The sequence below is a fragment of the Nothobranchius furzeri genome, chromosome 19 (assembly GCF_043380555.1).
Source record: "Nothobranchius furzeri strain GRZ-AD chromosome 19, NfurGRZ-RIMD1, whole genome shotgun sequence".
Taxonomy (NCBI): Eukaryota; Metazoa; Chordata; class Actinopteri; order Cyprinodontiformes; family Nothobranchiidae; genus Nothobranchius; species Nothobranchius furzeri.
Genome location: NC_091759.1, coordinates 8,820,365 through 8,843,909, shown reverse-complemented (window position 1 = coordinate 8,843,909; position 23,545 = coordinate 8,820,365). Strand labels below are relative to the sequence as shown.

Here is a 23,545-nt window from a genome sequence, read left to right as displayed (position 1 = left end):
TTCCTCTTGCGCACTAAAGCCATTAAAGTCCTCTTCTTCAGTGTCGGAGTTGAACAGCCTCAGAAGAGCTTCGTCACATACCTTTTCTGTGGCGATGTCGGTGTCGCTGTCCGTGTTGCTGTCATCATCCCCGGGTGAAGCTGGCTTGAATGAGTTCTTCCCGCTGCCGTCTCCAGCGCCGAACCACGGATTCATTCATGCCAAGCTTACGTGCGGCAGCACTGTTTCCCTCCTTTACTGCCAGATCGATGACCTTCAACTTAAATGCGGCATCATTTGAACTCATACGTGTAGTTTCCATGAGGGGGTATGGATTTGAAAAAAATTCTTCGTGGTGCCGGCTGCTTGCATGTGCTAAATTAAAATGAGCACTTTCTTCGATTTCCACTTTTGACTTCCACCTGTTTCACTTTCTGCTAAAGCGCCCCCTGGCAGGTGAAGGAAGATCTTCAGTAAAGCCGCACCTCATTATAAGCCGCATGGTTCAAAGCGTGGGAAAAAAGTAGCGGCTTATAGTCCGGAAAATACGGTAAATGTTTAACCATACCAGCAATATGACTCATGTAGATCTGGATCTGCCCCAGTGTCTAACTGGGCTCTGACTCTTGGAAGCCAGCTGGGTACACCAAATTGTGAAAAAAATTTCAGTTCGAGACGGGGTTCTTAATTAGTACAATTTTTAGTTTTGCTATTTGTCTGGATCACGTGGGACAAGTGAGATAAGTGCAAAATTTTCTTGGAATTTATTCAGGAAGTCACAAGGGCTCCCAAACTCTTTTAGAGATTTAATATTTTTGAGCAGAAATTGTAATGCAAATGCAAATTTCTTAAACATTCAAAAGTCCAGTGTCACGCTTCATTAGAATTGTAAAAATACAATATTGCTTCTGTCTGTGCGCTTAACTGGGCGATTGAATGTAGTGTTGAAAAGCGTCTTGGGGGGTTCCTGGAATCTGGAAGGTGTTATTTAAATATAAGTCCTTTACCATTTAAAGTTAATAATTTTTTTCACTGTGAAGTTCTTTAAAAATCAAAATAGTTGCACAAACAGAGACAACATCATTAGCTGTATTATTACTGTGTACAAGAGTTACTATAGTCATAACGTTATATAGTCACTTATTTATTTGGTCAATCTCTGTTGTTCAGCTGCTGCTGTATAATAAATATAATGGGCTGATTATAGTCTGCAGCACCAAAACACGACACTCTCAGCAGGAAGTATGTTGGTTTGTGTTTTTACAAGCAGACAGCCATGACTTTCACATTTTGTGAGTTTCTTTTATTTTCTGCATTTTCCTGTTTAAGACTCTTATTGTGAAGGGGCTTTAATGGAAGTTCATTGAATTAACCTGGACAGCGGCCTGTTTAACCCAAAGGACTCTACTGGTACACTAGTATAAACTAAGGGACAATTTATCATGATAAACATTAAACTGGTAACAGTTTCATCCCTAGGCGCGACTCAGGCGTGGAAATTGAGAACCCTTGAAAATGTTCGTAATTCGTCAGTCAATACTTTTGTGGAGAAACACGAGGAAGACATTTGTTTTAAATGGAATAAAGTGATAGATTTGAGAAAAAGTACGTGAATTTCTTAGTATTGCATTCATGAAAACATCTAAATCAGTCTTCAATTTCAAGTTTTCCCTTTAAGCTGGTGGAAACCATTTGTACTAAAATCTGGTTAGCGAGGATAGGAGTTCCACAGCTTAGATTTCCTGTTGTGCTTATGCTGGGTTTACTTGTTTCTAATTGGAGGTTTCCAGACGGCGTTTTAGACTCTTTGGTACAAGTGGTAAGAGGGGAGAAAATGGGGGTTATGAGTGGAGCAGTGGAGGAGTTTAGAGAGACAATGAGAAGGTGAAACGATCGTAGAGGAGGCGGAGGGAATAACAACACGACAAAAGCAGCGCCGAAGGATTCAAAGGCAAAGAGCTTAATGTGGCCTCTTCTTTTGATGAGACGGAGGTAAAAGGAGGAAACTAACTTAGACGGGTGCCTGCTGGATCTTTAAAGGCATACTCCCAGCATCAAGTTGTTTGAGCTGAACAAGAGAGAGCAGCTTAACCCTCAATCAGAAAGGTGGCAAAGTGCTGAACTCACTCACTAATCAAGCTCTCTCTTTCTCCCTCCCTCCCTCCCCCTCCCTCTCTCTGCCTCCCTGCACTGCCCGTCATCCACATCGACCAACGACCATCCAGGTAAGAAATCCTTTTTCCTTTCCTTACCCTTTTTTTCTTGTGTGAACTTGTGGGAGGTCGGGTGGGGCGTGGGAACTGGCAGGGTGGCAGAGCAAACTCGACCGGTAAAGTAATGATCCTTGACTGTGCACACAAACAGCTCTCCAAAAAACTAACTCGGGTTTGTAATCAAAAGGTGGAGTCTTTATTTGAAAAGGAAACATTTTGGTAGAAATATTTATTTTGTGCATCTAGAAAGGATTTAGACCATGGTGTGTTTAAGGATACGTGGTGTTAGATAACCAATAAAAGAACATCAACGGTATTTTGTCCCATCTAGTGAAAAATCAGCTGATCAATCCTGCTGATTTGGGCCGTTCTCTGAAGTAACCCAAGCATCTTTGCTGTTATACTAACATAGGACATATACAATATTTAAGGAGGGGTTGTCAACCCCCCCCCCCCCCCCCCAACACACACACACACACACACACACACACACACACACCTGGCTATGGAGAGCAGGGAGCGTTTTGTTTGCTCTTTTGTCAAGTCATCGGAAAGTTTGTCCATCTTCGACATAACCTGCTGATATCTGACATCACACATCATTTACTCTCTTGTGACAATGACCATGTGTTCTCTTGTTTTTGTTTATGTTTATTATTTTTTGGTACTCCAGTAAATTATTCATTCAAGGCATTATTAAAGCTTTGTTCTTTTGCTTGGCTTTGCTGTGAGCTTGAAATTGATTCCTTCTGAAAACACGTCGGGCTGGCCGAGTACTCCTGCTTCTCTGGAAATTCCCAGCCTCGACTACACGGTGGCAGAAAAAGCGGTTTGGAATAGATTTTTGTGGTTGTCAGAACAGCATCTGTAGCTCAAAGGCTAACCTTTAAGGAGGCTTCAAATGGCTGCATTAATGCACCCATGCATGTTTAACGCGCTCCAACCTATAGCAGCTAACACGTACATTTGCATATAATTATGAGGGAACGGGGCAACAGTTTGATTTAATATTCCATACACATATCCAGAGTCTGTCAAAGGCTCATCCCATCATCCTGTCCGTCCTCCAGGACTCTACCTGCCCCCCTCTGTTCTGTGTGAGGTCTGTTTTCTGTTTATACCATCCAGTGGGAGGAGGTTTGGGCCACTCTCTCTCTCTCTGGACTGTTTGCACACAAACAAAGCTCTAAAGGCTACTGTGCCTCTTTTACAGCACTGGTTGTTAAAAACAATGCCACCATTGCAGATTTGACTGATGCAGGGTGTTTTCTCTCTTGAGGAACAAGAGAAAGACTAGAATGGGATGCTTCTGAAATGCATGTATTTTACACATAAGTGGTAATGACGATTGGTTGGACGTTGATCATTTTTTGGACAATTTCCACTAAAGAAGGCATTCAAGGGGACATTGGATTCCACCGAGCCCTCTGGATAACACTCAAATCAGGCTCTTCAGATGGTTCTAGACATGGAGAACTTTGATCTTGGTTTCTTTAACTGTTTTTACTATTTTAAACTTTCAATAGGAGAGCTAATAGTCCTATGGTATGGCATCAATTTTAGGTACTAATGGTACTGATTACAGCAGAATTGGTGTATCTGCAGGATCACCAACCAGCCAAAGACCATTAACGTTACTGCCCTGTTGGCCTAGTTACACAAAACAAGCTCAAAAAAGTAAAATATCAATAAATTCCATGCTTATTAGTCTGCGCTGGAGAGATAAAAACATATGGACTGGTCTGCTTTTAAAGGACACTTTTATTTCTTCTACTTCAAGTTTCTACCAATGATTGTAGACAGATACAATGTTGTTAGTTTTGGGGCAAATTCCGATGTTGAGGTACCAAAATTAAGGGTTCCCGTAAGGGTAGACCATGCGGGTCAATATTTACCATATTTATACATCAGCTTTGGCCGATCTTTGTCCTTCATAAAGTCAATTTAAAGTCAGGCACATCCTCAGGAAACCTGGTGCTGTTTCAGAATTTTATCTAAATGTATTTTACTGTCACTACAAATATCTGCTTGCTTTATTTAGGTGTCTAAAACTGAGTTAAATTCAGAGCTCAAAATCCGATTCAGCTTCAGAAATGCATCAGCCGATGTTATTAATGACATTTCAACATGAAAATAAGGTGGGAAATATCTAGATGTCGAACACGGATATGGGCTGTGGAAATCTGGCCATAAAAATCGGCCGTAGATATCGGCCAACGCCATCGGTATCGGTATCAGCAATAGAAAAACCAAGTCGACCTCTAGTTCCCAGAACTGTTTAGTCCTAAAGAACCAAAGTGGGATCAAGTCTATAAAATAAGTATAAATCCAGCAGATTTTGACAGATCTATAGACATCACAAGTCTCTTTGCCCATTTCCCTCCCCTCTTATTCCTTCACTTCCTTGAATAAAAAACTTTTCACTATTTTCTGTCTTCTGCTCTCACGCCCTCCCCCTCGGTCCCTCCTTCCCCATTCAATAAACCAACTTCATTTGCCACAGTGTTGCAGCAGGCTGTTTGGCAGACATGACGGCCCTGTCGCACAGCGCTGATGGTTGAATGCAGCACACCGAGTACACTGGCTGCATTGTGCTTTTGATGAGGCACTACATCTTAGTCACTCAGGAGCCTTTGTATGTGTGTGTGTGTGTGTGGCTGATGGCAAAGGCATACTGGCGTGCCCACATTGTGGACTCGATTGTGCACAAAAAATGCAAATACACTATAGTGGGCGCACTTTGGCACCTTTGCTGTAGCACATGACTCAAGGATGAAAGGATACGTATTATTGTGGGAAATAAACAGAAAACATACCTTGATGCTTTTTAGCTGCTGGCTAAGTTGGTCCTTGACCTTTTCACAGCTATAGCTTACTTCTGTGCTTCACAATTTCATTAAAAAAATTAAGGGTGTTACAGTGTAATTAAATTAGGCTCATCTGTTCTCGGTGCAGCTACAGCCATTATTGTTACATTTAGTATGAGGCTTAGTCTTCTTTAACAAGCACAATATTATATTACAATCATAGAATACTGGGGAAAAAGTGGCTCTGGATTTTACAGAAAAGGAATTATGATTAATAAAAATTTCGAATGGGTGTTCCATTTTTATTGTATTGATAAAACTACAAACTACTACATACCTTAAGAACCAATAAGGTGCTCACGATTTAAGGGTTTAGATGATAGGATTCATTCCTAGGCTGAATGCCATTTCCTGAGCTCTGGCCAAATCTAGAGATCTCATCCTTCAAATTCAGGGAAGAGGAAACATCGTGGGCCACATATGGAGGAACCTTTACATTAGGACAGTCTTCGTCACTTTTCTGTAATGTAATCAGCATTCAAATGCAGCCTTGAAAGGATGCGGACACAGGCCTGGTGAGACTTGATGAGACTTAAGTCTCATGCTCTGAGTGCTCAGATTCAGTTTCTAAACACACCACATTGAATCATGCATAAGCAGAATATTATGGTCTACTTTTCTACAGCAGAAGTCAATGAATCCTGTTCATCTGGAAAAGGTCTGTGCTTGTATTCCTTAGTTGTTAACCATCACTGGGGTTAGGGGTATAATACACACCCATATATGGCATGTATTATAGTCATTTGTAGGCGATGGTGGCACAGGAGTTAAGTGCTCGCCCCGTAATCGGACGATTGCAGGTTCGAGCCCTGATCAATCTGTCGTTGTGTCCTTGGGCAAGACACTTAACCCACGTGGCCTGCTGGTGGTGGATTGATGGACCGGTGGCGCCTGTGCTCGGCAGCCTCACCTCTGTCAGCGCGCCCCAGGGCAGCTGTGGCTACATCGTAGCTCATCCCCACCAGTGTGTGAATGTGTGTGTGAATGGGTGAATGACTGATTGTGTTGTAAAGCGCCTTGGGGGGTTCCAGGACTCTAGAAGGCGCTATACCAAATACAGGCCATTTACCATTTGTATTTAGACTTCAGCTTATGTTGTTTAAATGTGCATTGAAGAAAATTACCAATAATACCAAATGAAATACATCAGGATGCATTAAACTGGACATTGCGATAATGATTTAACATTTTACAGAGAAAGCTTACATTTTAGAGTTGTCTGATTTTTTTATTTTTTTATTTATTTTTTTAGCTAGCAGAGCTCAGATTTGAAATATGTCTGCTGCTCTTTTTCTTTGTCCTCCGTAAATCATACATAATGGATTGGGACAGCCCCGGAATTTTGGTGTTGAATTTCCATCTCTTTATTTCAGTCTCCCCCAAACTCTTCCACTTAGCCCACCAAAGGTTTCGATATAATAAACGTGTAATGAAAGGGCAGCATTTTCTAGAGTTGCTTCAGTCCCATTAAGTAGTGTGATTGTTGACGTAAATTTTTGATCAACTCAAAGACAATACTACTAATCTTCAAGTGCCCACTCATCCATGCTTTCGTTCTTTTTTAAACACAGAAACAGTTTTGTTTACCTGTTTGTAGCTACAGTTTCGCCGACAGCTGCCGGCTTCTTCGGGCTGACGCTGAAGGATCAGCGTCAGCCCGAAGAAGCCGGCAGCTGTCGGCGAAACTGTAGCTACAAACAGGTAAACAAAACTGTTTCTGTGTTTAAAAAAGAACGAAAGCATGGATTTACAAAGACACAGCAAGAACACACCTAAGATGTTCAAAGTGCCCACTCATGTCTGAATGATTAGTAAAATAAATTAGGTTTACCTTTATTTCACATTCGCACACAGGCACAGTTTCGCTGTGCTGTATATACTATTATTGTCTTGTTTCACTATGTCTCTCTCTTTCTCTCTCTCTCTCTCTCTCTCTCTCTCTCTCTCTCTTTTTCTCTTCCTCTCCCCTCTCTCTCTCTCTCTCTCTCACACTCACACTCACACACACACACACACACTCACACACACACACACACACACACACACACACACACACACACACACACACACACACACACACACACACACACACACACACACACCCAGAGAACCGTCTTCCCACCTGATTGCTTTCCCATTTTTCTTCCGGAGAGATTTATGGTTAGGAGAATGTTGGAGACAGGCTATTACCATGTCCTGTTTGAACTCATCAGCCAGACAAAGTGGTTGAGGTGGTTGTGGCGACATTCTCAGGCCTTTACCAGTCCGAACACCCCCCCACCCCCACCTGCGCTTCTCGCTGGTGTTAACCCTGCTCGAGTGACTGCTCCCACACAGCCTTGTTTTTCATCAGCATTAAGCCGCTGCCCCGATCCGCTGCCCCGACGCAGAATGTAAAGCACAGTTTTCCCTGCAGAGAGTCTATGCTTTCGTCTATAAATCACTTTCATAAAACTGCATGTGGACAGTGTAGAGATGTGTGTGAAGTTATTTTAATACTGACATTTTGGTATATCACCGAGTGATGTACCTATTGATCACCTTGACTGGCAAATAGACAATTAGGAACTCGTGAGTCCATGTTTTACCAAGTGACTAAGAGGAAGCAGGCTTCTACACGTCTACTGCTTGGTAACTTTCAGTCATTTTTCCATACCAGCTGCTTGGACAGGTGTCTCATTTAAAGTCCATTTGTATTCTGTTTGAAACCACTAATTGGTGAGCACAAGGATGATGTAAACTATGTATAAGAATGGTTTTCATGTTCTAAGCTTTTGTGACGTTGCAACACCTCATCTCAAGCAAGCAAGGGAACCTCACCTGAACCTCACAGGCTGAGATGGTTGGTCAACACTTGCTGAGGATAATCATCACGGAATTTTCAAAATGTTTTAAATTTTCACTAAGTTAAATCAGAGCCTTGCTGTTGTACTGCTGGATTATTTTTTTCTTTTTTTTTTAACCTTCTGGGGCCCAAACTTGTGTTTGGTTTGATTTAAAAGAAAAAAACGTATCAAGCTATTACAGATTAGTCGACTGTAATTAACAGAAACAAAGTTACAAACATTTAAATTCCATAAAAATTTATTAAATAAATATGTTGTTAAATATCCTAAAAAATGAAAGACATAAAAAATTGTTTTTTATTTAAGTCAACATAAAGTGTCTATGAAAAATAACATAATGGTCTAAGTAGAATAGAATAAAATTTTCAAGAGCAAGGAGCCAATGTCCACATATGCAGACACAGACCATTTTTCTCAAACATGTCTAATGACAAGTAAGACAACTTTGGGATTGATTGGCAACCAAATACTGAACAGATTAGCCTAAACAAACAAACAAACAAAAAGAGACTTTGAGACTAACTGTGCATTGCAGAACCCAGGGTAGTTTTCCTGGGTATTGTAATTAACCCTGAAACTTGGAGATCAGTGGAATCTCTGCAAACTAGGGCTAAAAGAAATGTGATGGTCCAGGGCTGCACAAATTGCCCAACAGTTGCAACTTCTTTGAAATTGCATCATCCTGATGCGACCCACCCAAATACAAAGTCTCTCTCTAAAGTGTCGTGCTAACCAATTCAGTTAGCCAGGCAAGCCAGACTAAATAAATGTATTACTTAGACCGGCTCTCGGTCATGGAGCAGGATCTACTGTTGTCTTTCAAACGATCGCTGCATGCTACTGGACAATGAACATCGTGACATACTCACCGCAACGCATGTCGATAAATGAAGCGGTCCGCAGCTGAAGAAGGTGAAAATACATCCTTTTTTCTAAAAAAAAATGTACTTAAATACAACTATCGATCTTTGGTCCACAAAGCAGATAGAGCGATCTGAGTGGCCCACCATTGTGGACCAATCACAGCGCTTTATAGGATTGAAACCCCTATAGAGAGTTGTGATTGGCTAGCCAGAATCCTGGTACAGGTTCCAATGGAGTGTTCCTAAACCAAACTTAAGCAAGAATTTGGTCTAGTTCACTAGACTACAATTCAATGGGAATCCAACATAAAATTAGCACATTTACTTGTAGTTCCAGCCCAGTGAGTTACTGGCTTTAGTCCCAGTCTCACATTCAGAATCAGGGTTTGTGTGTTTTCTCTTCTGTTGAGGGATTGTGTCCTCTTGTAGTGGTTGAATGTCACATTTTCACAATCACAAATCTAGACTAGCTTTTAATATACAACCTTTTTACTTGATATTCTATGTTTTTGTTTTGTTTGTTTTTTAGATTAAATCTAACTTTAGGAAGTTGCAGCTTTGTGAGTGAATCAGAATCAGGTCAGTTTTTACACTTATGAGGCATTTGTTGTGGTATTTGGTGGAGGAGACAATAAACACACGTAACAGATTTATACTCTGCTTTTTAACCAGTCTATAAAAAGCTAATCACCTCCCAGCAGTTCATAAAACAGATTTTTGAACCTTTTTGTTGTGTCCTTTGATTCTTTATCCTCTTTCGTCACTGCTCTCCCACCATTCTCCTGTTGTAACACTATAAATATACACAAAACTTCACAAATTGTTGCTGCCTCAGAGATCACTCCTGCAGAGATTTATTAGAACTATTTTGGCAGCTTCTGGCAGCGGTGACTGTAGGAGTACAAAAGCTTCCCAGAGTTTATCGTTGTGCAGGAATTAAGGCCGTCTTTTCTTTCTGCTCTCAGACTTTGTGAACTTCCTCAGTGGACTATGCCGCAGTGGGACGGGGGTTGTCAAATCCTTTCTGAAGTGTGTTGATGTGTCTGTACCACACACACACTCCCTTACAAACCACTGGCAGGCCACACTGGCTTGTTTCTTCTAAATGTAATTAGAAATGACTGTTCTTTGGTTTGAGATGTGTAGAGAAGACAGCAGTCAGCAGTGCTCTCTGCATTGTGCCCAATAGCTGGGGGATATTTCACTAGTGCCAGCTCGGCCAGCACAAGTAATGAAGCCCACACAGCTCACTTGATGGTGCGGACTTTATTTGTGTATGTCATTTGCCTTGTGTACTTCACAATGGTTGGTTGGTTTTCTGCCATGCTGACGCTGTTGTTGTTTTCCACTCTCAGCGCAGGCTGACAGGCTTCAGTCTTGGCGGTTATCTATGGCCGCTCGCCTGCTTTAGCCGAAGCATCACCTCGGCTCGGCTGCCACCAAGCCAGAATTCCACACTTATCTACAGGCAGCAGAATGGGTCTCAGGCGAGCGAAGGGAAGTGAGGAGTTTACTCTCAAAACCCAGCCCCCACCCCAAGAGGTGTTCGAGGAGTGCAGCATTAGACGGTGAAGTAGCCATGTATGTTTTTGAGCACATATCAAAGGCTCACAGGGAGGCTCTTTTCCCCGCATTATCCATCCTCTCCCTTCATTTCGTTTCTGCTCCGCACACAGAGCATTGGAGCGCGGATGTTGATAGAGGTGTGCACCCACTGATAAGTAAACACTCTCAAGGGGCTTATGGAGCAAACGCCGCTGAATATTTGCTCTGTTGTGTTGTGGAGCTAACTGTGGTGTAAAAAAAAAAGAGTCTTGACAGCTAGCTGACGTAAACACAAAACCAAATCAATCCTAGAGCCAAGTTGCCTATTAAATAGGCAAATGTGGCAGTTGGATGTTGTAGCTGTCCCGTTGAGCAATCGTGGCACAGTCAATGTTTTGTTTTGCTTCAGTCAACACGAGTGTCATTCATCATCCCTTAGGGGGTCTCATCTAAGAATCGGGGCTTCCTGACATGTTGCAGTGGGTGAGATAGTGGAAGATGGGTGGTGAGTGATGCCAGATTGGCCTCCCTCTGCTGCTCCAAAAAGCTTGATAAGTACAGCTCAGGGATAGAGTGGCTGTGAACAAACTGGCTTACAGGTGTCATTCGCTCAAACATTAGCTAGATTTCCTGCAGATACAGGTCAAATCTGAAAAATACTCCCATTTCTGTCCTGCTATGGGTGATGAACAGTTTCTGAACTGGAGCCTGTATTTACTAGCAGTTCTAGTTCTAGTAAATGAGTTAATTTAGTAACTGCAAATGGGCTATGCAGTATTTCTGTGAAGTCCACAGATGTGCCTCCCTTTCCAACATCACAACTTCACACGTGCTTGTGCACACGTATCGACAGGTGCACCCATTACTAAATGTACATCTCCATTGACATTTGCCAACACAAATATGTCTATAACTCAAGTTGTTTTTGCAGATGCTGAGGTAAACTTTGGTTTTGTCGTAGCTGAGGGTCATCCCCAACACCCAATGTGTGGTACACGTCGTGCAAGACCTTTGATAATAATAATAATAATGGATTGGATTTATATAGTGCTTTTCCAAACACCCAGAATACTTTCAAGTATTCATGCACTCTCACATTCACACACTGCTGGTGATGGTAAGCTACTATGTAGCCACAGCCGCCCTGGGGCGGTCTGCGAGAGGCGAAGCTGCTATTTTGCGCCATTGGCTCCTCTGACCACCACCAACACAGGCAAGTCGGATGAAGTGTCTTGCCCAAGGACACAACAGCAGAATACCCCTGGTAGGAGCTGGAATCGAGCCCTTGACCCTCTGATAATGAGGCAACCCGCTCTGCCACCTGAGCTACTGCTGCCCCTGTAATGGAAATGTCTGATGAACCACTGCACTGATTTTGATGAAACTTTTAAAGTCAACTTGATTCCTCTGGCCTTTAAAAGCAGCACAAAATGACTCAAACGTTGTCAGATGTACACACATCGAGCTACAGGTTGGTGTTTAAAAGCTTTCACAAACCCATTTATTTATTTAGTTGTATATTTTATATGTTTCAATGTAGACTGAAAATGAAACTTGTTGTTGGGATACTGATTTTTGAGCTTCAGCGTTTCACCATATGGTGGTTCCCAGTGTGTAAATCCTTTTCCTCCACTGGAAAGAAAAAACTTAGGGATACACAGACGGAACACATTGAACAAATGCCAATTAGGTCCTCTCAGGACCCCCTATCGAGTTTGTGTCTCACTTTCTGAGAGCGTTTCTGTCTGTGTGCACTGGCGCGCATTTCCTCTTCTTTACCCCCTTTCCTTGTTTATTTCCTCCCTCTAAGTCTGTCTCCTTGACCATCAGGCCTCTGCGCTCCCCCTCTTCGACAAAAGCATTCATTTGCCTGTTTCGTCTATTTCCCAGGAGGTCTTTGAGTTGAGGGATCCCCCCCTCAGATCAGGGGTTTATCTGGAGCTGTGCCAGCAGAGTGAGGCTTTACTTTAAAAGGACCCTCTGTAGACTTGCTGTCAAACACAGACCTGATGAATATCTGAGCTTTTCAGAAGGACTCGCCTAGAATAGTCAACAAAAACTCCCAACCTCTGTCGCATTATTCCTCTCTAGTCTAGTCATTTCTGCTCTCAGAATCTCAGATCGCCATCGCTCATCTGTTTCCTGTTCCATGAAGTGCGTTGTTGCCACAAAGTCTGCTTAATTGCTGCAGTTGTTACAGAATCGACGGCCAAAGCGAATTAAATCATTCTCCTATGAGTTTCCATTTTTTGAACTGGGGTCACTAAGGCACCCCCCAGATCCCTTTGCATATTTAATCGAACGGTTTTGGTTCTCTCCTCTTTTTTAGATTCTTGCTTCATGCAGCTCACATAAATTCATTCTGACGGGGTGTTTTAGCATGCTGACGCTGCGATTAAAACACGAGTCCTCGTTAGCCACATCATCCTTGTTCTGACCCAGATTTAACTTGTTAAAATGATGAAACACACTCTTCAGCAAACTACAATGCTGCTTTTTATTGTGCTTCTTCTGTTTCTAGCACTGGAGATTTGACAGCATTTGTTTTAATGTACATCAAGTGAGTGTTGGATAAGTGATGAGCCAATTAAGCCAAGCTGCCGAGGTAGTCTGATAACTGGAGCTTACAGCGGCGATGCAGCCTAATTCGGCTTTAATGAGCGCGGCTGAGGAGGCCGCATTACTCACTCTAAAACCCTCTTTAAAAGATGAGCTTGTTCCGCGGACTCTTTCAGGAGCCACTTGTCAGATATCTGCCAACTCCATACAAAGTTTTTGTTCATCCATAGAAAGTTATTGTCATAACACAGTGAGTCATGGTTCAGATGGTGGTGTCATGTTGTTGGAAGTCTGGAAAAACTGGCTGAAAAGTCCCAACTGAAGCCAAAAAAAAAAAAAAACAGGATCATGACTCAGAAGGGATGGTTTTCCATTCAGTCTGACAGACAGATAAATTACAGCCAATGATCTTAAAAACGGAGGCAACTGGACTTACTTTAGGTGTTTTAAGACCTATAGCTTCTGATTCAAGGAGCAGAGATGTGAACTCAAAAAGCTCCTTGAATGGTCTATAAAAGTCAAAAATAAGTTGCCTTGCTCTCATTCAGGGAATCCCACAGTGTTCCCAGGCCAGAGAGGATTTATAATCCCTTTGGTGAGTTGGGGGTCTTTCCCAGGGTCCCTTTTTTCAGTCCATAAAACCTCCAGTAGAAGGCAACCAGGAAGCATCTTAATAAGATGTCCGAATCACCTCTGCTTGCTTCTTCTGATGCTCCAAAGCTGACCCCAGCCGCCCTAACCAGGAAGCTTATTTAGCTGCTACTATCGGAATCTCTTTCTTGATATAACGATCCAAATCTCAGGATAGTGAACAAGACACCTAAATGTTTGTCTACCATTTGAATGAACCAATGAAGCAAGGCCGCAAAGGTCAGGAAGCTGGTCACATAGGCGCTTCGTCAATACCAAAATAAAAATAATGTATTACTTCCCTAATAATAAAGAATTGTTTTGCTGTTGCTGCTTTAGGCAGTACTTCAAGTTTGGTCTTAAGAATCCCTACAGCTGCACGTGCATCTATACAACAACACTGAGACACAGATTTCCATTGCCATTCCTGTACATCCATACTACACCCAGTGGTGCCAGTAAGATGATACCTTCCAGCCTATAAATGACAGCCAACAGATGGTGCCTCTGACAGCTGTACGAGCATCCCATGACTGATATAAACCAACGTGTTGCCTTGCCTGAGGAGCTTGGGAGGCAGAATACCATCTATGACTCATTAGAGGTGTATCAGCACAGCTCAATCACAGGTTAAAAGTTTGCCCCTTTGGATCTTAAACAGCAAAGAGGCCCTGGTAGCAAGTATTAGGCATTAATCTTGGTCTGTCTGCAAGAGCTGAAGAACTGAAGAAGAGGACCTCTTGATGGAAAAAGGGAAAAGTGAAGCCTCGTGGGCACCCTGGGGTGTTTTCCTGCACACTAATTAGTCCTCCACTTGCCTGAAATGTTCCCAGGCTTCCTCGTCAGTGCCGGTCCCCGCGGCGTTCATCTCGTTCTCCGTCTGCATGTTTACTATATATTCTCTCCGTCTCTTCAGTTCCAGAGTGTCCCTATGGGAGTTAGATTTCCAACACAAATAGACATAAAGAAGACTGATGAGATCTCAGCTTGCACCAGGAAAGCCATAAACACCGAGCAGTGCCTTCAGCAAGAAGTTAATGTTAGCACACCTACAGCTAAACAAGCCTTTAAGCTAACATTTCCCCAAGCGCTAAGTAAAGGCTAATAATGTTACATAAAAGAGGGAGTATTTTTTTAATTTATAAACAGCTTTTTTTTCAATAGCAAAGCTATGAATTAAGATTCAGTCAAAAGCTAAGCTAGCTTAGTGAAAGACAACTTCAAATTCTATGAAAATTAGATGGCTACCCTTACGAAAAAGAAGTATACTTTAAGTATATAATTTCAAGTATACTTAAGTGTACAGAAGTTTATTTGCATACTTTTTCTTAAAGTTTACTTAGAAGTATACTCCTTGGGACTAAATTGGGCCACTAAAAGTATACTTGAAGTATACTGCAAGTATCCCTTTTTTTTGTTTTAGGTACCAGTCAGAACTCTGAGATTAAACTCAGATTTATGACTTATTTTCTCAGAATTCTACATTTTTTTCCATCAGTGGCTCTAATACTCATAGCATAAAGGCATTACCTGTAAATTGTATATTCACCAGTTTTAAAAGACAAATCTGTATTAGGGCTGTCGCGGTAACCGCAAGAAGAAAATATCGCGATATTAAGAAACCCACCGCGCTGCAGGACGTGCCACCGCCATTACCGCACTTGATTAAATCTCGCGACAGCGCATGCTGAGAGGTAAAGTCCGTGCTGATTGAGGAGATAGTACACATGGAAGATGGAGGGAGCGGTGTCAGTGCGTCAGCTGCAGCCCAGCCAGAGACCTTGGAGCAGGCAGTGCTGCCACCAGCGGCAAAGAAAAAAACGCTTGGAGACCTGCTGAAGTCACGGACAAGCACGTCATCTGTAACCGTCCCGAAGAGAGTTAGAGCCGAGCTGGAGCTCACTCGCTACCTGCAGGAGGAACCCATTGACCCTAATGAAAACCCTCTGACATGGTGGCGCAACAAACATGGGAGATTTCTATTGCTCTCCAAAGTCGCACGTAAGTACATGTGTATTTGCGCAACAAGCGCACCATCCGAGAGGGTTTTTAGTGTCGCTGGAAATGTTGTCACCCCTCTCAAACCGCATAAGGTTAACATGCTGGTTTTCCTTGCGCATAACAAGGACATGACCGAGTTATGTTATTCTTGTGTGTGAAAGTGAAATGACAGTGCCTAGGACATCTCATTTTGTATACTTTATTTTAAACTACAAAACAAAACGGGCACTTTTTTATTTCTGTTATATGTGCAGCCAAATTTGCATTTCAAAGTTAAACCTCCTGAATGTTGTTTTTAAGTTCAGTCAGAAAATGCCGTAACTGCCCTTCGATCTGCATTCAATAAAGTGTTAAAAATGGCCATGTATTTTTTCTAACATTTTTTAAATATGTAAGCACAATGTTTCAAAGGAAATATTGACATGAGTTTAGTAATCAACAAACAAATTTGCTAAGTACATAAATAAAAACGGGGTGCAATAATATCGCATACCGCAATATTGAGCTGCCCTGACTCACCGCAGGGGGAATTCCTCAACCGCGACAGCCCTAATCTGTATACATATATACATACATACATATATAGTCATGTTATTTAGGATGCGCCATCAAAAATGCAGATTGTGAGAATTACTCACCAGTGGTCTCACTTGTATGAACCTCTTGGGGGTCAACAGCAGCATGCCATCAATCTTGTGTGCAGAGAGTGGGGTTGGATCATTGAAGTCTGACTGCAGATTCATAGACAGGCTTCCCGATGTGGCTGACAGCTCATAGGAATGCACATCTACACCAGGAAGCATAATCAGTAGAGAAAACAAACATTGTGAATCACAAGGTAGATCTGTGTTAGTCTGCAAAATTTAGGCAGTCCTCCACTATATATGAAGCTAAATCATCTAAATTATATATATATATATGTGTGTGTGTGTGTGTGTGAGTGAGGAGATTCAAGTGTAATTTGACTTATCCACACAAAGCTAAAAACATAACATTTAAAGAAAAGAATCTGGAGTAACAGTGTACAGTAAGGACAAATTTACAACACTAAAATACTGTGAAATTAATAGAAACAGCGTTCTGCATTCAAGATATGTGCAACTGAGCACTATTTAATTTGATGATAAAAACATTAACAAAATTTGTATGTTTATGCGTGTATTAAATAAAACTTTTCACAAAAACTGACAAACTCCCGCGAGCTAACTGAACTTACCGTTTTTTTTTTTGTCCTCAGAACATCACCTTTTAAAAAAACTATGGAGGGGACAAAAATGGAGGGAAGGAGTGAACATAGCATCGAGATCAGCACCGCTTCGTCTCTTGCAGTCACAATCCTCTTCTACGGTTAAAAAACCAGGCTGCTTGCAAAGCTATCGCACGGGTGCTACGGGGGAAATAGTTTACAACACAGACTGATTTTTTCATCGCTGTACAAGAGACCACTGCTCATTTACTTTTAATAAGTGGACGTTTAAGTTTGACTTGGTGGTGCTGAGCTCCCGCTTTTATTTTTTTCTCAGAACGTCACGTTTAAAAAATTATGATGGAGGGGACAAAAATGGAGGGAATAAGTCTCTAGAAGTCTATTAAAAAAGTATCTAAAGTAATGCTAACCTTTAATAATGAGATAGCGCTGCTCATTTCATTTAATAAACGGACTTTAGTCGCACACAAAGTTAATAACACAGCTAACTCATGCAATGACTTAGCATATTAGCTTGCTACGTGGCCAACATTACTCACCATGTCCGTCTTAAAAACATTTACAACATTTAAGCAACTTTTATGGCGGCTACTTACATTTAGCTCAGTGGTGCAGAACGAGTGACTGTCAAGTGCAGATGCAGAACAGAAGCGCGACCTCCGACGGTTAATGCGACCTCCGACGGTTAATGCACCTCAGACCCTCGCTCTTCTTCTCCGTCTGCTGAGAAGCTTCGCCTTCGAGAGCTGACTGAGCAAATGCTACAAAATAAAAGCACTTCCTGTGCGTGTAATTTCACAATAATTCGTAATTTCATGCTTAATATGTTATTTAGGACAGACAGACAGAGTAGTTATTTCAAAATAAGGCAAAGTTTCAAGCAAGGATAAACTTAATATGGAGGAAGTGATTATGTTAAACAAAAAGGACATGTCAAAAAGGACTGATTTCAAAATATATAAAGCTTTACAACAGGATTTGATTAAGAATATAGATATTAAAGAAAAATGGGAACTGGAAGTGAACATAATGATAACAGATGAGGAATGGGAGGAAACACTTGAAGCAGGCCATTAACTAATAGTCCGTCTTGGAGGGAATTTGAATGGAAGGTGAAGATGCATGCTTTAAAACTCCACTTATCATGTCTAAATAGTAATGTTCCAAATTTATGTTGGAGAAAATGCGGGCTAGTGGGAGACTTTTCACATATACTATTGGACTGCCCTAAATTCATACCATTCTGGGAAGGTGTTAGGGAGAAATTGAAAGAACCTTGAAGGTGAAATTACAATTTAAGTTAAAATGGTTTGTACTGGGAATGCTGTACCAAAAATCACACACACATAATGGAGACATACGTAATCAGAATTCTGCTTATGACTGCCAAGAAGTGTATTGCAGTTTTATGGCTGGACACAGAACCCCCAAGGGTGGCACAGTGGAGAGACAGAGTTAGACAGGTCTACAAAATGGAACAAATTAATGCAAGACTATGACTGGGACTAGGGAAATTTGTAAAAATTTGGGAACCAATAAAACAAATGTTAGAAAGATAGTACTCTCATGTGGAAATTATTATTATTAATTTTTATTTTTTATTTATTTATGTATTTTTGTCTTTTGGGTGAGTTATTTAGCTAGATCAAAGTAAAATGTAGAATGTAGTAGAGAGCAGATAAGATGAATACAGAGAAAGCTTGTCAGAACTATATGTACTGATTGGTGACTTGGTTAAGTTGGATAGATCTTATGGCCACAAGGAAATTCAAACTTTGTTCAGGGAAACACTGCCCTGGAGAAGGGAAGAAGAAACTCAAATGCATCTCCATGTAAATGTTGTTGTTCTAATTCAAAAATAAAAAGTTCCAAATATATATATATATATATATATATATATATATACACTTATATAATACTTATATATATATATATACTTATATAATACTTATATATAATATAAGTGTATATATATATATATATATATATATATATATACTTATATATTATATATATATATAAGTATATATATATATACACTTATATATATACGTATATATATAAGTGTATATATATATACTTATATATATAATATATAAGTATATATATATATATATATATATATATATATATATATATATATATATATACTTAGATATTATATATCTAAGTATATATATATTATATAGATACTTAGATATTTATTATATTATATAAGTATATATATATATATATATATATATATATATATATATATATATTAAGTATACTTACACATTACTTGGTGAAATATACTTCTGATAGAGTCAAGTACAAGTATAGTCTAAATGTAAGTAAACTTTAATGTAAGTATGTATTAAAGTATACTTAGTAGTATTTAAAAAATGTACTCGGATAACTATACTTCTGATAAGTACATTGAAAGTAAACTTGGAAGTATACTGTATTCATTTTTAGTATACTTCAAGTATACTTCAGTGTACTTCTTTTTGGTAAGGGTAAGCTTTTATGTTTAGCCTTTTATCTTTACTAATAGGTGTTATGAGCACCAGAGCATACTTTTTCCTTTGTTATACTAACAAAACTGTCAGTTATTAAAGCGTATATTGGGCTCCATTTACGGCACATTAATTTGGTTTGTCATTGCATGCCATTGTTAGCTTGTGGATGCAGAGCAAAACGGAGAAGCGCATTTCTCCCCACGGCCTCTAAATATAAATCTGACCTTTTTATTTCCCCAGATGTTCTACTGCTAAGTAAATTACACCAGCTTAAAGTTCCATGGCTTTTCTTTCTCTCATCTCGTCTGGCAAATTGCTCTTTTCTCATTTCAGAACCAAGTGAGGGTGATGTGTTTCACAGCCTTGGCTTTCAGTTCTTTTCTAATTTTATGCTGCCTGGATTTTTTTCCCCTTCCAGACGCAAATTCTGCTGCTGTAATTTTAGAGGAACACTTGCTTTTGTTCATTTTCTTTCCTTGTTTTTGTCTTGATTACCCTCAGGAGTGAATCTGTGGTACTGTTCAGTTCTCATTTCTCTATACGCTGTATAACCATTTCATTTCTTAAGTTGCCTCTCTTTGCCAAAAAACAGTTTCTCAGACTAAAGAGTATCTCTTGTAATTAGGACATTAACCTACATGGGTAAAATCCCCAGAGCACCACTTGACTTGTTATATAAAAACAAAAATAGAAAATGTCCAAGGGTGGGTATTTTATACAAAAAATAAGCAGTTATTTGGTTTTAAAAAGAGTTTTTCCTGGAAGATATTTGCATAAATACCATGATTTCATTAAACCTAATAGAACCAGAATTATTCCAGTGGTTTGCTGCTGTTCATTAACTCGAGTTGGGCCCTTAGGCGCTGCTTTTTTGCTTCACTTGGAATTTAGTGGAAATGCTTTCGTAATTAATTCCTCTTAACAGAAAACATTGCCAATGTAATGCCCACAAAAGCCACTCATTCTCATCATCACCAAAGAAACATAACGGTGCAACGTTTAAAAATACTATACACCAAGAAGCTAACATTAAAGCCGTGTGAAGTTGGAGTAGTTAGGGGGTGAAACCATAGCAGTAGAAGCTAAAAGATTCCATCTTTCTAGAAGGGTTTATCACCTGGAATGTGTTTTTCTCAGCCAATAGTAATGCTAATGAAATTCCTCAGATTAATGTTGAACTAAACCCTAATCTAAAAGTTGCCTCTCTTTTCCATAATACAGTTTCTCAGACTAAAGAGTATCTCTTGTAATTAGGACATTAACCTACATGTGTGAAATCCCCAGAGCACTACTTGACCACAGAAAGTGTATTCCTTTCTCTTAAAGAAAACTGCGTCTGCTTTGCCACAAACTTCCTCAACTCATTATCGTTAAAGGTTCAGACCCATTGTGTTGCTCTCTCCCTCTATGGTCTGCTTGTAAGTGTTGCTCATTAACAGGCAGCAGGCACCCCCGTCCTCCATGTCTTTGAATATTATCTGTAAGTGCTTTATAGTACACGATGTCCCTCTTTAGACAGCAGCTTGCTCTCACTCTCAAAAACATGCAAGTCCAGCACGTGCTTCATAATTTTCTGAAAACTAAAATAATGTGTTGCTGTTGTGCTTTATGCAGCAGAAAACTGACAACATTTCAAAGTGAGTGCTGTGGTTTGAGGCAATGTGGGGAATGAAAAAGGGTCGTGAGGTTGGAGAGAAGAGACTGCTGCTGTCTCTCACAAGAATACACTCTCCGTTCTGAGTGTGTGTTTTGTTTTGGTGCTACAAGTTTAAGGTAGAATGATTAGGGAGTTTCTGGGGCTAACGCCGATACAGTTCTTTAGAAAAAGGGGGCAGCTGATGGCCGATTTGTGAAGCTGAGTTTGTGTTTTTCCTTGCAACTCAAACAGATTAAATGTCATGATAAATATGAATTACTAGATCTAAACAAAAAATAAGTTTGACATTTCCTTATGCTAGGGCAGGGGTCTCCATACCTGGTCCTTCAAGTATCAAGCATCATTTAGATGTTTTCCTGCTCAACACACCTGATTTAATGGGGAAATCACCTGGTCATCATTCAGCTCTGCAGAAACCTGTCATTCACCCACTGAGGCCTAGTCCACACGTAGCCAGGTTTTTTAAAAAACAAATATCCGCCCCTCCAAAAACTTGCATCCACACCACCTCATTTAAAAACAAAACTCTGTCCACACGTACCCGGATAAATACGTTGTTAAGGACATGCCAGACCTGTAGGCGGCAGTACTTCCCCCGTTCTTAACCTTGTCCTTCGTCTGTGGTCTTCCGCAAGGAGCAGTAATTCCACTTGCAAAAGAAAACAAGCAAAAAGCGCTTGGACCATTGATAAAGCGAGCGCAGCACTGAGGGCATCCATGCTGTCGGCTAGTGTAAACACAGGTGGCACACGTGATGTCAGCATTTTTTTGTCGCAGAAAGTGGCGTTGCGGACCTTAAAACTCAGGTTTTGTCTGTCCACACGCAGACACCCAAAACAGAGAAAACGCAGATCTTCACTTTGGCCGGAGTTTTTAAAAAGATCCGTTTTCGTGTGAAAAAACTCTGTTTTCGTGTGGATGACAGGCCAAAACGTAGAAAAATATCTACGTTTTGGCAGATCCCCGGCTACGTGTGGACAGGGCCTGAGTCAAATAAGTAGTGTTGAAGCAGAGGAACCTCTAAATTCCAGGGTTACATTCACACACTTACACCATAAAGGCCAAAGTGAAAGTGCCATTCAGTCAAACATGTATGTTTGGGTTCCAATGCAGTGGAAACGGTTTGTGGAAGCAAAGAAAACCTCTATAATTGCTGTTACACTCAGAGTACTCTCTTTTTGCTGTCCTGGAGATGCTGTCCTTCACTTTTTCCATGTCAAGTTCTCATGATCATACCATCACAGATGGCCTCAGTTCTACCACTGGTTCTTGTCCAACCACAACAATCTCGGAGGACTTTCACACCAGAGCTTTTTGGTCCATTTGAATAGGATTATGGTTCATTTCCTTGGGTAGACCTCATACCCACCTTCTCATTGGCCTAGTGGTTGAGTGTCCACTCTGGTACTGGGAGATCTGGGTTAAAATGTTGGTTGGTTCATACCAAAGACCTTAAATAAAATGGGGCCCAATACCTCCCCGCTTGACATTCAGCTTTAGGGGGTTGGATTGGGGGTTAAACCACCAAATAATTCCTGAGTGCAGCCACAACTGCAGCTCACCACCCCCCATGAGGATGGGTCAAATGCAGAGATGAATTTCACCAGTGTGTGATGACTAATGGCGCTTTAGTTTGGGCAGTTGTGAAAGGTCATTTGATCTCTGATGTGGGCTGCACAAGAGAACTGTTGTGCAGTGTGAAAATAAACCAAACCAAACAACAAAGTTGTGAAAATATTTAGTCCTCCCAGTCCCTGTCCAACTTAACCAACTCCCCTGGCAATACAGATGTGAGAAAGGAGTAACCAGAATTTTAAACAAGTTGGATTTTCATTTGAATGTACAATTACGGATTGGAAGGGGATCATGATGTTCTAATAGGCTCTCATTACACCCTGTATACTACGTGCACGACACACCATTATGCTCAAACTGGGCCCGACTCAAAAAATTGGCACACTAGTGAATATAGTCTCAAAATGAGCCAAAAATCATGCAGTGTATAATCCATGGTCTGCCAGTGTTGCATTGATAAATCTCTGGTCTGCCATGAAGATTTAAGTAACACTAAATAAGTTTCCCACTTCTTCCCCTATTGGTTGAAAGTGGAATTACCACTGTTGTAAACAATCTTGCAGCAGCCTTCAAGTGTAGGCCGCACCAATGACAGACATTACACTTACTTTCACTTCCAGGCTCTGTCGTAATACCAACATAAAAAGCAAACTACTTCTTCTAGCTCTTGCTTTTTTTATTGACAGTCGGTGGACTGGAAAGACTAACTGCTAGCCTTTACTGAAGGCTACCGGCAAAGTAAACCTCAGCCCGATCGTTGATCCAACTCTCACTTGTTCCTACCCAAATAACAAAGTTGTTAAATGCAGTTTCTGGCCAGAAAAGGGATGCAAAATGATGGCCAATGTATCACCGCTCAACGCTCTGAAGAAGAAGAAAGTATCATTTCTAAAGCGCCTCTCAAGATAAAAATCACGAGGCGCTTCGCAAAAGCAAAACATGTAAAAATATACAGGTGCTGGCCAGTAAATTAGAATATCATCAAAAGGTTGAAAATATTTCAGTAATTCCATTCAAAACGTGAAACTTGTACATTATATTCATGCAATGCACACAGACCAATGTATTTCCGATGTTTATTACGTTTAATTTTGATATTTAT

At 40.6% G+C, this 23,545-nt stretch overlaps 1 protein-coding gene and 1 long non-coding RNA gene across 2 annotated transcripts in view; one reads left to right on the top strand and one right to left on the bottom strand.

The window, feature by feature from the left end:
• Positions 1-23,545, top strand: part of ext1b (exostosin glycosyltransferase 1b) — a 144,665-nt gene that overhangs the window by 58,872 nt on the left and 62,248 nt on the right. The window lies entirely within an intron of this gene.
• Positions 10,846-18,592, bottom strand: LOC139064291 (uncharacterized). The gene is made up of 2 exons (XR_011517367.1): positions 17,307-18,592; positions 10,846-16,290 (listed from the first exon to the last, which is right to left on the bottom strand). It is a non-coding gene; the product is annotated as an uncharacterized lncRNA (long non-coding RNA).